The 14,541-nt window shown below is 35.9% G+C and overlaps 1 protein-coding gene across 2 annotated transcripts in view; it reads left to right on the top strand.

Annotated features, from left to right (window-relative positions):
- Positions 1 to 14,541, top strand: part of KCNIP4 (potassium voltage-gated channel interacting protein 4) — a 1,096,218-nt gene that overhangs the window by 836,660 nt on the left and 245,017 nt on the right. The gene's annotated exons all lie outside the window — the stretch shown is intronic.

Raw genomic sequence — 14,541 nt, 5'->3', positions numbered from 1 at the left:
TTGATTTACAGGACAATTAGCCTAATATTTCCCTCTTTCTCTTATTATTAGAATCCACACTTGATGATGTCAAAGACTGTGCCAGTTTTACTTACAATTATGCCACTAAATCTTACCTTAGGTGTGGCATATGGAAGCAACTCAACAAATAGTTATTAAGTGATCAAAGGAAAAAGAAATCAGTGAATGAACCTTTTTCAGTTCTCTCTCTCTCTCTCTTTCTCTCTCTCTCTCCCTCTCTCTGACCACTACATTCATCACAATGGTATCCGGTTGATTTCTGGCAGCAGTTTTGACTCTGTCTAAGTCCCTTGCTGATTATCTGAAATAAGAACACAATTTGGCTCTGATTGCTTTGATAATTGATCCATCATAGGACAAGATTCTAACTCTTCCAGCTCCTCAGTTATTATTTGCCTCCTAAACTCTGACCACCTAAGCAGCCACCTGAGATGGACCTATCTTTCTCTTCTCCCTCCCCTACATCACCTTTATGTGGGTCAGACAACCCTACCTGATGATTGATAAATTGTGACAATGGGTAGCAGTTTAGATGATGGGGACTATATGATCTTGGAATGTTAAATTCTCATACTTTTATTTTCTTAGGAATTTGTTCATATTCTCAACTCAAAGTAAAACTTCTTTTGGCTTCCCCAATAGATCTCTTCTCAGATTCAATGTGGTCTTGTCTTATATCCTCATTCTATTTTAAGGTAGTTCAATGATCTCCACAGATTTAAACAAATAAACATACTACATAAAATAAAGTTATCATTTTTCTTTTTTCCTCTTAGATTTGTAAAAAGAAAAAAAATGAAAAAAAATTCTATAAAGGATTGGGCCCTTTAAGAAAATAACATAGTTACTTGATCCAAAAATATATTCTCTAAGATCTGAGATAGAATTATTTTTTCATCAGGATAAAGTCAATAACAATAGAATCTATTGCAAAAACCAGAAAGTACAGCCCTGTATTAAGTATCTTGACATTCACTAAATGTCAGCAGGTAAGGTTTGCAATTTTGAAGAGACCATTAAAGGAAACTTTCTACTTAGCCTAAGCATAGCCAATTAGTATAAATAATAATAGACTTATTGCTGGATGTTTAATGATAACTTTAGAAAAGGTAATAACACATACAGTTTTCTTTGGAAATATATGCATATGAAAATGTAAGCTTTAAAAATCTTTCTGTAAACTCTGCTATATTGCAGGCTTAATCAAGATATTTTAATTTCTGGAGAATGACTATAAATACTATTCAAGGTTTACCAAATTTCCAAAAATAAAATGATTTAATAAAAACATGGTACTAAACATAATTCAATTTCACTGATGCTTTGGAAGGAACTTCAGAGTCATGCCTGATTCCTCTGTCAGCCTCATAAACATTAATCACCTTGAACTAGAGAATCTATTAAAGAGAGGACTCTAGTTGGTAAGAGTGATGGCTAATAATGACTGATATTCAAAGACTCATTGTACTAGTTAATGATGTTGCAAGGGAAAGAGCATCAATTTACTTGATTTCAACCCATATTAAATTACATAATTTTATCAGGAAAATTAATTACATTTTATCAGTAAAATGAATGAATTAAAATTGTGCAACAGAAGCCATGATATAAAATCACTTACTTGCTTGCTCATAGAATGACTATGTTTAACTGAGGAATTGCCAGAATACTTTTCAAAACAGTTTACATTCCCACCAGCAGTGTGTGAAGGTTTCCATTTCTCCCTATCCTTACTACTTTTTCTCTGTCTTTTTGATTATGGCCATCAGGGTAGATGTGATTTTTTGATTTGCATTTTCCTAATAGGTTAAAGATATGGAGCATCTTTTCATGTGCTTATTGGTCATTTTTATATTTTTCTTTTTTTGTTATTATTATTATTTTTTATTTTAGCGTATTATGGGGGTACAAGTGTTAAGGTTACTTATATTGCCCATGCCCCCTCCCCCCTCGAGTAAGAGCTTCAAGCATGTCCATCCCCCAAACGTTGCACATCTTACTTGTTGTGGTTGTGTATACCCATCCCCTCCTCCCCCCTCCCACTCTCCCGACACCCCATAAATGTTATTCCTATATGTCCACTTAGGTGTTGATCCATTAATACCAATTTGCTGGTGAGCACATGTGGTGCTGGTTTTTCCATTCTTGAGATACTTCACTTAATAGAATGGGTTCCAGCTGTACCCAGGAATATATATATGTATACCATGGAATACCACTACTCAGCATTTGTATATTTTCTCCAAAAAAAAATGTTCAGATCCTTCATTTCTAAGTTGAGTTATTTATTTTTTAATTATTGGGTTATAGGAATTCTTTGTATATTCTGAATGTAAATCCCTTAACAGATATATGATTTACAAAAATTTTCTGCCATTCTTTGGGTTGTCTTTTCACATTCTAATTAGTAAATTTTTAAGTTTTGTTATTATACTTTTCAATTCAAGCATTTTCATATGAAATTTGAAATTCCAGCATTTCATTTTTTATAACTTCTGTATCTTTGTCGATGTTCTGTATTTGACAAAACATTTTCACCATGACTTTCTTTACTTCTATAAGCAGAATTTCCTTTAGGTCTTTGAACATGATTATCATGGCCACTAGCTTATGTCTTAACAATTACTTTAGTGTTATCTTTCCTGAGGCATTCCTTTTCTTATGCACATTTTATGGGATTATTATGGGATAAAAAATTATGGGAAACAGTATACGACACATTAAATGACGGTCAGGATCATTTGGACCCAATAATTTGTGATATTTTTAAGGAAAAACTAAACTCTATAACTCCTTCACAACATTAGTAGGGATTAGAGGAATGCTTTTTGAACTGTGTTTACTACATTATTATAAATGTGCTATTTCTGGCATGCATCAAAAAAAGAAATACAGTTTTCTTGCTTAGATGATCTATTTCTAGGTTTAAATTCCTGTGTATTTTCATCTCATGCTGAGGGATGCTAAAGTTAGTGCAAAGGGACCACCTTGTATATAGGCAAAATAGTCAAAATTATCTTGAAAATACTTAAGTTATTAACCTCCCACCTCCCAATATAATATGGCTTTGCACCAATAGGTCTTTTTTATAGCATCAAATGAAGTGTTTGGATTGTGCCTAGGGGTTATATAATGTGAAAAATGGGTTTGGGATTATTTTTAATATGCTTGTACAGGCTGAATGTTCATTGACTGTGTGCACATATGATGTGATTCTATTAAGTATAATGTTTTGCTACATTCTCTTCTTGACAGAGGTGTCATAAGGAAATGTAGAATGACTACGAAAATGGAAACACCAACTGAAGTTAACTTAAGCAACTTATGTATATAATATAATCATGTACTGAATAAACACATTTTGATCAACAAAGAACTGCATATAAGATGGTGGTCCCATAAGATTATATTGGAATTGAAAACTTCCTGTCACCTAGTGGTAGTGTAGATGTCATAATGTCATAACTCACTTGTTTGTGGTAATGCTGGTGTAAATTCACCTACTGTGCTGGCTGTACTATAAAAGTATAGCACATACAATTATGTATAATACATAATACTTGATAATAATAATAAATGACTGTCACTGGTTTACACATTTACTATATTTTATCATAATTTTAGAGTGTGCTTCTACTTATAAAAATAAAGTTAACCATAAAGCAGCCTCAAGAAAATCCTTCGGGAGGTAGTACACAAGAAGGTATTATTATCATAGGAGATGACAGTTCCATGCTTGTTATTGCTCTTGAAGACTTTCTAGTGGGACAAGATGTGGAGGTGGAGGACAGTGATATTGATGATCTTGATCCTGTGTAGTTCTAGGCCAGGGTGTGTGCTTTTGTCTTAGTTCTTAATAAAAATGTCTAAAAACTAAAAATTCTAAAAATAGAATAAAGCTTCTAGAGAACAAGGATATAAAGAAAGGAAATATTTTTATATCTATGTAATATATTTCTGTTTTAAGATGTGTGTTATTATAAAAAAGTAAAACAGTTAAAAAAATTAAAAAGTTTATAGAGTAAAAAATTTATGGTAAGCCAAGGTTAATTTATTATTGAAGAAAGGAATTTTTAAATAAATTTAATGTACTCTAAGTGTACAGTGTTTGTAGTGTCTACAGTAGTGCACAGTAATGTCCTAGGCCTTTGCATTCATTCACTACTCACTCACCAACTCGCCCAGTGCAATTTTAAATCCTGCAAGCACCATTAGTGCTAAGTTCCCTATAGAAGTGTAGCATTTTTGTCTTTTATACCCTATTTTTGCTGTAACTATTATATGTTTAGATATGTTTAGATACATAAATACCTACCATTGCATTACAATGGCCTACAGTATTCAGTACAGCAATATGTTATACAGATTAGGAGCAATAGGCCACGCCATATGGCCTAGATGTGTAGTAGGCTATACCATCTGGGTTTGTGTAAATGCACTCTGAGATGTTCGCACAAGGGAATTGCCTATGGATGCATTTCTCAGAATATATCCCTGTTGTTAAGCAACACATGACTATTTAAAAGGCTTAGTAGATCTTTTCTGTGGAGATTCTCATCCTTTTTTGCCCCCTTTGGTGAGATTCTTGACAGACTCAAATAATTCACTCTTCAGGAAGACAGGTGGGAACTCTTCTTCCAGCTCCTTTTTGGCTTTAGCCTTTGCTACTCAATCATTCAAGTCACTTTATTCATTTTTTAAATTGACTGCATTCACTCAATATTTTCATAACCATCTGGTGGAGTGAATCATGATAATAGTTTCATTTACCTTATAGTCTTGGTAATGAAAAAATTGCAAAGTTTGAAAAGTATTTTATTTTCTTAAATACCAGATTACTGAAGTAATCTTTTTTAAAAAGCAGGCTCATAAATCTGAAGGACAATGATATATCAAGCATCTAGAGAAAAACTTCTCTGTGCACTCTGAAGATCATGTCCTTTTGGGGTGGGTATATCAAGAATAATTTGCTAAATCGGGTGTGCAAAGGGTGCTTACCTATCTACAGACAGAAGAGGGAGTGTCATCCGGAGCAGTCTATGTTTAAAATTGAATGTACGTGTCCATAAATATGCTTCGCACATATCTCTACTTTTACTTTTTTCATTAATTTTTATGAGAAGTAGCCTTAGATGATTGTAGGAGAAACTGATGCCTATTGGGTGAATGTGAGCATGCCTTCAGGACACACTCTAAAGGCACTTGTGTCTCCCTCAGTTCACTTAGGTGCATTATAGAAAATAATCTGATTTTAAAAGTGGTCAAGGAAGTAGAAGCAGAACATCTGTTCCTGTGGTCTGAACTTCACTGTTTGCCAACTTAAAAGCCTTTAAGGGTCTAATAAGTGTGATTCCTGAATCATGAGACCCCACATGAGTGTTGGGGATATGAGTGGATCTGTGTAAAACTGCAGGGGCATGCTCCATTTAAAAGCACTTCTATTCTAATTTTTAAAATACTCTATGGAAAACAGCACACAACTTCAGGCCAAATTTACCTATTAGTTACCAATATCTGAACACTAATATTGTTTAAATAAATATGTGAGGCTCAGAATCATAGACCTGTCATATCATAAACATGAAGTTACACAATCTGACAGTTTACATTTCTTTCCTTTTCAAAGTTATCATATAATTCTATTTCATATAACTTTGAGGCATACCTCTGGTGATAGAGCCCTCACACAAATGAATATTAAATAAATTAATGGTCAATGATTCTAGTAAATTGGGGGGATTGTGTTGAAAATCACTATAATGATTGATTGCCTTATATGTACCAGTGGCATTATTTATATGTATGTGTATTTATATGTGTATTTTGTGTGTTTTATATATATATATATTATGTGTTTATATATATATATACATATATATATATCTCATTGCTTTTTAATTTGAACAAAATTATATGGTAGATATTAGCCCATGTTTTACAGACAAAGACAAAGCAAAGTCAAGTGTCCGGCTCAAAGGTACTTGGCTAGTACTCTGGGTTGAATTGTGTTCCCCTAAAAGTTGTATGTTGAACTCCTTACTCCGAGTACCTTAGAATGTGACTGTATTCTGAGGCATGGTCTTCAAAGAGGTAATTTAGTTAAAGTGAAATCATTAGGGTGGGTCCTAATCCAGTATAACAAGGAGTAACCACCATCTGCAAGCCAAAGACAGAGGTCCCAGAAGAAATCAACCCTGTGGACACCTTGACCTTGGACTGTTAGCTTCCAGAAGTGTGAGAAAAAAATTTCTCTTGTTTAAGCCACCCAGTCTGTGGTACTTTGTTATGGCAACCCTCGCTAACTAATACAGCTAAGTAATTCACAAACCTGACTCAATACTGCCTGAATTCAAAATTAACTATATCCAAGCTTCCACGAACAAATCCAGCTTGAAATACTTCTAACATTTATGGAGTTCCCACTAATACTTTCTGTGTCAGTCCAGGTCTTCCAAGAAGCAGATCCCAAGACAATATTAAATGTGCAAGGATTGATTAAGGGAAGGGCCTTCAAGAGACAAGGGGTAGGAAAAGGCTGAGAGAGTCATGAAACTATGATGCAAGTCTGATCCCAGTAGGGATAGAGGGAAAGAAGTTGGTGGAAGTGATCAGGACTTCTGTGCAGTGTAAGTAGGTTCAGAAATCCTTCAGACACTCCCGAAACCAAGGTTGGCTATGAGAGGAGGCTCAGGTTGCCTAGGGATAAGCTTGCCTTTGTATCCCCTACAAGCTCAGTCACTGGCTGGTGGTGGGAAGTGTGGCCTTAGTGTAAACATACAAGAGTACAAAAGCTATGACCCTTCATCAATTATCTCCTTGTACCTGTAGGTCTGAAAGGCACTCATGGACACCTCACCTTGCAATTTTATAATCTTATAAAATAAGTTTAATTTTATAAAGGCAGATCCTATGTACCATCTCAGAAACAACAGGTGTACTTATTCACCAGATACTCGTTGAGTATATGATGAGAGCCTAACATCATCAAGGACCTAAGGAACATGAAATGATGAGCAAAGAAATGAGTCTTCACTTTTAGGAAATCCACAAACTCCTTGAGAAATCAGAGTTGTCTACGTGAGACCCTAGAGAATAATTCAAGAAAATAGTTGATCATACAATTCAAAATGATTCCTCAAAGTATGATTTATGTACCATGTAGTACAAGAAGATGACTTTAGATAGTTTACAGGCATTTATTTTATTTTAGTAGTTAATTATACATTTTAATATACTAGAAAAAATATGTAAACAACACATCAAATCTGTGATTTAATTGACAATGTCACTTAGCAGAAAGACTTTGGACTTCAAGACAAGTCTTCCATGGGTAGAGCAAACACTGTGAAGATGTTATAAGATTTATTGAAGTTTGGGAAACACTGACATGATGAATTGTGCTATTCAGATCTAATCCTTCTATGAATTTATCAAATGTTAGAATCAATGGCAAAAAGGAAAAAATGGCTGCTATTGAATTTAAAATAGAAATTAGACCTTTGAAAAGCACCATTTGACTACCATGTCAAAATATCATTTTTCTTAAGAATTTAGACTAAAGTTTAAGATTCCTTCCAATTTTAATATTTTATCTTTTTAAAAGAGCTGTTTTTCTTGAGCTCATCCCTTCAGTGTTTATTGAAACCTATTGCACAAAAAGTACTCAAAAAAATACACAATGTACAAAACTCAGTTCTTGCTTGCAAGAAGCTCTCTCTCTTATGAGACAGTCAAAATCAGATAATCACACAAGTCAATGCATTTAGGAGAAAAGGTATATATGCAGCAATATAATCACTTAAGTTGAGCCTTTCATCCAGTTTGTGAGAGAGCAGGGCATGTGTACTGGAGAGGCAGTCATGTGGCAGCTTAACACGGACAGGCATGTAGTGCAAATAAAGGATATATGGGTGATGATAGAGCTATTGGAGCCCAAAGTGTGAAGCAGGAAATGGCATATAATTTAAATTTTTTATTCTAGTAAAATTTATGTTTTATATATATATATATACACACACATATATATACATACATACCATACAATTATGATACAATATAATACAATATGTTATATATGTCATATAATTATGCTATATATATTATACAATCTACTAAAGCATATACAACATAAATTTTACTCTTTTATTAGCCATATTAAGTGTACAATTTAGTGTCATTAAGTACACACCCAGTGTTATGCAACCATCATTTCTATACATCTCCAGAATGTTTTATCATCTTAAACTAAAACTCTGTACCCATCAAACCATGATTCCCCATTTTCCTATCCTCACAGTCCCCAGTAATCACCATTTTACTTTTTGTCTCCATGAATTTGCCTATTCTAGTTATCTCAAATATGTGGAATCATGCCATATTTGTCCTTTTGTGTCTGGTTTACTTCACTTTGCATGTTTTCAAGGGTCTTCCATGTTGTAGCACATATCAGAATTTCATTTCTTTGTAAGGCTAAATAATATTCCATTGTGTGTGTATTATACTACATTTTGTTTATCCATTCATCTGGCAATAGGCATTTGGGTTCTTTCTACACTTTGGCTATTGTGAACAGTGCAGCTATGCGCACTGGTGTGCAAATATCTGTTTGGGTCCCTGCTTTCAATCCTTTTGGGTATATATTTAAAAGTAGAATTGCTGGATCATATGGTAATTCTATATTTAACTCTTTGAAGCACCATGATACTATTTTCCTTAATGTTTGTATCACTTTACATTCCCCTTAGCAATGCACAAGTGTTCCAATGTCTCCACATCTTCACCAACACTTGTTATTTTCCATTTTTTGGTATCAGCTTTCCTAATGGATATAAGGTAATATCTCATTGTGGTCATAATTTGTATTTCTTTAATAAACACCCTGTGATTTTAAACATTATTAAGTGATGTAGAGATATTATTAATAAGTTGTAATTATTACTTTCATGTGTCTCAGGATAGAGGTATATTTACATAAAAAAAAAAACCACCAGGGCTGTAATTTGGATGTCTCATTTAAGGAAAGGACTGAGGCAGGGAGAGTAGAAGGAAGGCTGAAATAATCCAGGAGAGAGATAAGGAGGTCTGATTTATGAAAGTGGCACCTGATGGAGAAGATGAAATCCATTCTATAAACAGTGTGGAGATAACATGAACAAGACTTGACAGATTAAGTATCAAGGACTTTAAGGAAAATGGAGAAATCAACACCCCTCCCAAGTGTTTAGTATGGCTTCCATGAAGAATGTGGTGCACCTGCAGAAGGACCTCTTGTCTCTGAAGATAAGTCCTGATCATGTTGCATTTGAGGTATCTATGAGATAGTCAGACCTAGAGGGTAGAAGTAAGCACATGATCTTGAAGATCCAAAGTCTGTATTGGAGAAAAAAAGACATAGATGCCATAAGAATAGAGTTGAGGCTTAGAAGAAAAAGCATGAATGAGATTACATAAGGAAACAGAGGTCTGAGAATGGATTCCTGGGGAACATTAACATTTATGTGAGCTGGGAAGACAAGAACTCCATGAAGATACAGAGAAATAGAGGAATAATGAGGAGAGTGCAGTACCATAGAAGGTGACAAAGAAGAGAGCTTCAAGGAATTAATGATTTTACTGTACCAAATGTAACAGGAGTTTCTAGCAATACTATAACGATCCAAAGAAAGTCCTTACACTGGAACCCTGGACTTTGTCCATTGAGTCGTAGCCAGTATTTTTGTTTCGGTTCTAAGCCCAAACTCCAATTTCAGGCACAGAATGGACACTGACACCCACCACAATAGCTTATTCAGTGTTTCATTTTACTTGACACAAATCCTGCCTGGTGGGGCCAGCTCTATCCAAATGGAGATGAGCGCCCATGAGAAGCAAGGGTTGTGAGAATGAAATGCCTTCCTGTGTGAAGTGCTGTTGTAGCCTCTCTCATGACTCATTCTGAGCTCAAGTTCCTGGTGGTATTTTCAGGGCTTCTTCTCTGCTCTGAAGTGGAAACTGAACAGAGCTGATCAACCCCACGCCCAGTGTCTGGGGCTCAGAGTATCATCCAGGGGAATTTACCTTTGCCTGGAGTGCCTTTCTGAGCATCAGGATGTACACACTGGGTTCTGCATGTGGTCTGCACACTTGATAACTCTCTACCTGGCCTCTGGTTCCCACTCTTCTCCTTGAAAGTCTTGACCTCCTAATCTAATTCCTACCTTTGTTTTGCCCAGGGCTACATTTTGACGTCAGTATCTGTCACATCATCTCAGACTGGCCTCCTCTTATCCTTGTTGGTATCGAAATATGATACATATCAGGATTCCACTGCTGGGTTTGTGTTCCCTCCTCTCTTTAGACCCCTTACCTGTTGGCTCTAGTCCAGAATTAGCTGGTGTTTGCCTTCCTAGCTCAAATTTATTTAAAGAATATAAGCATTCAATTCTTGCCAATTTCGGTTCATTCCCAGTGCCTCAGAAAGAAGTCTTCTCTGTGCTCATTGCCCTTGGCCATGATATTCCAACCCCAAATCACTGTAATTCTCAGGATTACAGTAAGTCACACATTGGAATTAAGGCATTCTGTCCCAAGGTAAATGTGTTACCTAGGAGCATATTAAGCTGTCATTGCCTGTGAACACTATGGCATATATCAAACTGGTCATTATCTCATCACCAAGGAAGACCTTGAAAAATACAGGACAGATCTGTTTTCAAAGGTTGATACATTTTCAATTTGGAAAGCTGCTTAGACATAATTCAGTCCTACTTTCCAGGTGGTATACAATGCCCGTCTTTATCATCTTAATTTGGCTCTCCAGGCCCTGATTGAGCATTTTCTATGACATAGAATTATTAACATACAAAGGATATATATATATATATATATGTATCTATATATATACACACACACACATATATATGTAGAAAATCAAATTTTTAGATTCTTTATCCTGAAGTCTAAACCATTTTTTCTCCCTAGAAGAGCCTACACTAAATTAAATTTGACAACTGTTTGCTGAGCACCTACTACATGCCAAGCACAATGCTGGGTGGTGGGTACACCACAAGCCACATGCTCGATCTTTGTCCTCTGTGAGCTCATGTTCCATTGAAGTGGTGGAACGACGTGTGGGAGCAATCTGATTGTTCAGTGGTGAAACACTTGCTTCCTTTGCAGATTAGCTTAGAACATTCTTACCATACTTTTGTTTATCTTTCTTTCTCTCTTTCTTACTGAAAGACTCCAAACATCAAAACTGTCTCGAAACAAGTTTGGGCCTCTTTCATGATAAACGAGTTAGGAGACAATTCACCAGCCAGTCTCAACCATGCCACAGAAGCTCAGTGATGAAATCAGATTCTGAAAGGGATAAACAGAAGCATTAAGTACATCCAAAAATAAATCTGTTGAATCTGAGGATAGTAAGGGACTTTCCTCAAAGCCACTTTGGAAATAAGATTTTGGTGGGATTGGTTCTTCTTCTTTACGGCCAAGGTTGAGAGAATCATTTATTTATCTGGACAATATCGAAGAGGCTTAATTTTTGTTGACTTGAAGACAAAGTAAGAATAAGCTTTTCATTATAAATGTGTCGTTATACTTGGAAACTAAGAAATAGAAGCTCTCAGTAGGCACATATGTGCCCAGTGATCTGGTTTCTGTGAACGTTCTCTATAAATCTAAATTATAACTAATCATTTATAGTCACAAACAGGTGCAACGTAAGTATGCAAAGCTGTTGTGATGATAAGTGCTATTTTTCAAAGTTGCATGGAAATAATATCATACACAAGAAGATGGAAAAGTACTGCTGAAATAATAGCCGTGTCCAAATATCCTAGACCCTTAAAAGACTTTAAGAACAATGACAACTTGAGAATGGTTACCCTTGTGACTCAGTGATTAAAACACACTTCAGAAACAAGAAATGTATGAAAGTTTGAGTCAGTTACACAAAGTACAAACAGATTTCCCGCAATGCAACCAGTGCGTGAATATGGTAGAAAAAGCATTTCTAAAGTTAATGAGGAAGAATCCTAATACTGGGTTAGTGCATTTCACAGGAAAACAAAGAAGCCAATTATTTCTAGTTTTTTAAGTGACTGCACTTTACTCTCCCTCTCTTGCTGCCCCTAATTATAATCAAAATTATTATTCATCTTTTGCCCAATTGCTCTCTTACTATGAATACATTGTTGATACTGATTTCATACGGAGACTTGAGTAGAATAAATGAGATATATGTTCAGGTTATATTTCTTAAAAGGTGAATCTCAGGACAGGATGATCCAAAATAAACTAATTTTGAAATTGCTTGGTGTCATACACCCTTGAACTGGTGGCATGAATTAAAATCAACCTGAAAATGATCTCATTTTCAAACAAAAATCCAAGTGTACAAAGACAACCTTGAAAAGATATAACTAGAAAAAAATCATTGCTTAAGTTTTTAAATATATCTTATGTTTCAAAGTTTTCACCTTAATCTGCATACTAAATATACTATGCTATAATTGCTAAAAAATCAGTTTGAATATGTCTATGTTGTAATTAGCCTCAAAACAAGTCTTATAAGCTTGGTGGTAAAGGCATTCTTATTAGTCTACGATCTGTCCCAGTTTTGTTCCCAAAGCAGAATTCTCTGGTGTGATCACTTAACTTGATTGCAAAACCTGTCTCCAAATGCAATTTTGCTATTTCTCAAAATCAAATCCATCCTGTAAAGGTCAGGGATTTTCCTGGCAGTAGACTTTCAAAAGAACACGCCACAAACTCTGCAGGCGCATTCCACAAGGAATTCAAGAAGGTATTCTGTACCTTAGTAGCATCATTAAACAAAGTGCGGGCCTCCTAAAGGGACTTCTCAGAAAGGCACCAAATTTTTTCTAGATATATAATTTCTCTTTTATTTGAAATCTTAAAATCAGACACATCGCTTTACAGTCACGCCTTACATTCTTTCAGTGAATGAGGGAAGAAAATGAGGGAAGTATGGACATATTCCTATAACAACAAATCAAAGAGGCCTGGTGCTTTTACACCGCTGTTGGTGACAGTGATGTCTGTGTTCCTATTTGGCTAACGTCTTCAGGACCTTCTGTACTTAATAAGTGACAAAGATATGTCTAAGATGCAGTAAGGCATGTGACTGTAAGTACCCCTCTCCGACAAAGTCTGCAGTTGGTATATGCCTGTTACTTCCTAGGGAGCCAGAGATGAGTCCAGATATATTGCGTGTTTCTCAGAACATAAACAATGATTGTCACAGTTGAAAGGCAACCTCAGTATTTATGCATCTTGGAAAGACAGCGAAGGCAGGTGAGGTGGTTCCCAAAGAAACCATAATCATAAGTTAGAATCCCTTCTGGAGGCTTTACAAAATATTAAAATAATGGTCCTATCCTCAGACATGATGAGTTGTTACAATGGAAAGTGGGGCCTAGATGCTCGTGTTACTTACAGGTTCCCATCAGTGAGGCTAACAGGGTCAGTGCTTAGGCAATGTTTTCAACCACCTGAGGGTAGTAACAGGTGTTTGGGTGTCAAAAAGGTCTATGTTAGGGTCCCTGTCTCCCTGTTTCCTAGGCATATGACCATGCACAAGTTTCTTAACCTCTCTGAACCTCAGAGCCCTCCTTTCTAAAAGACAGCCTTACATGGCTACCCTATAATGTTGTTAGGATTTATTAAGCCAGTCCATGAAATGTATCTCATGTGTAGTAGGCTTCTTAATAGAATTCCTGCCTCTTAGTCTGTACAACACTGCTCCTCCTCCCAGTCAGTGGATGTTACGGGCTGTCTGTGTCCCCTTGAAATTCATATGTTGAAACTCCTAGCCCTTAGTGTGCTGGTATTTGGAGAAGGGTCTTTGGGTGGCAATTAGGATTAGGATAGTTCATGAAGCTAAGATCCTAATGCCAAGTTTGATGTCTGAGAGAGTCAGTCATGCAGGGACATGGTAAGAAAGTGGCCATTTGCAAACCAGAAAGAGAGCCCTTAGCAAGAGCCAAACTGGCCAGCATCTTGATCCTGAACTTCCCAGACTGCAGAACTGTGAGAAATAAATGTCTGTTGTTGAGGCCACCCAGTCTGTGGTATTCTGTTATGGCAGCTCTAACTGACTAAGACAGTAGGCAAATATATCTTTGAAAATTGTATAAACACTGTTAAGACAGTTAAATGGGAAAGGGGATGAATGGGACATTTTCCTGCAGATTAGTCCCTGTGAGAATGCATTTTCAGAGCTTGTGTCTATAGAAACTCAGAGGGAGCAGGGAGCAGAGAGCCCAAGCTCATGCTCTTCTCCTGCCTTTGGCAAGATATGGACTAGGATGCCCTAGGAACTTGGAATAGAGTGAAAAAATGATATCTTCTGAAAAAGCAACTATCATAAGATGCATTACAGTAGACATGTGGAAGAAAAAATATGAGATGGTAATTAAATGCATTATAAAGAAGTCTAGAAACAACCAATATTCCCTCAAAGAAATATTGAGTAACCTCTGTGAAAGAGGATCCTAATCCAAGTGGATTAGGTTT

The sequence above is a fragment of the Microcebus murinus genome, chromosome 3, assembly GCF_040939455.1.
Source record: "Microcebus murinus isolate Inina chromosome 3, M.murinus_Inina_mat1.0, whole genome shotgun sequence".
NCBI lineage: Eukaryota > Metazoa > Chordata > Mammalia > Primates > Cheirogaleidae > Microcebus > Microcebus murinus.
The sequence above is the reverse complement of the archived record's forward strand: the minus strand, read 5'-3'. Positions and strand labels throughout refer to the sequence as shown.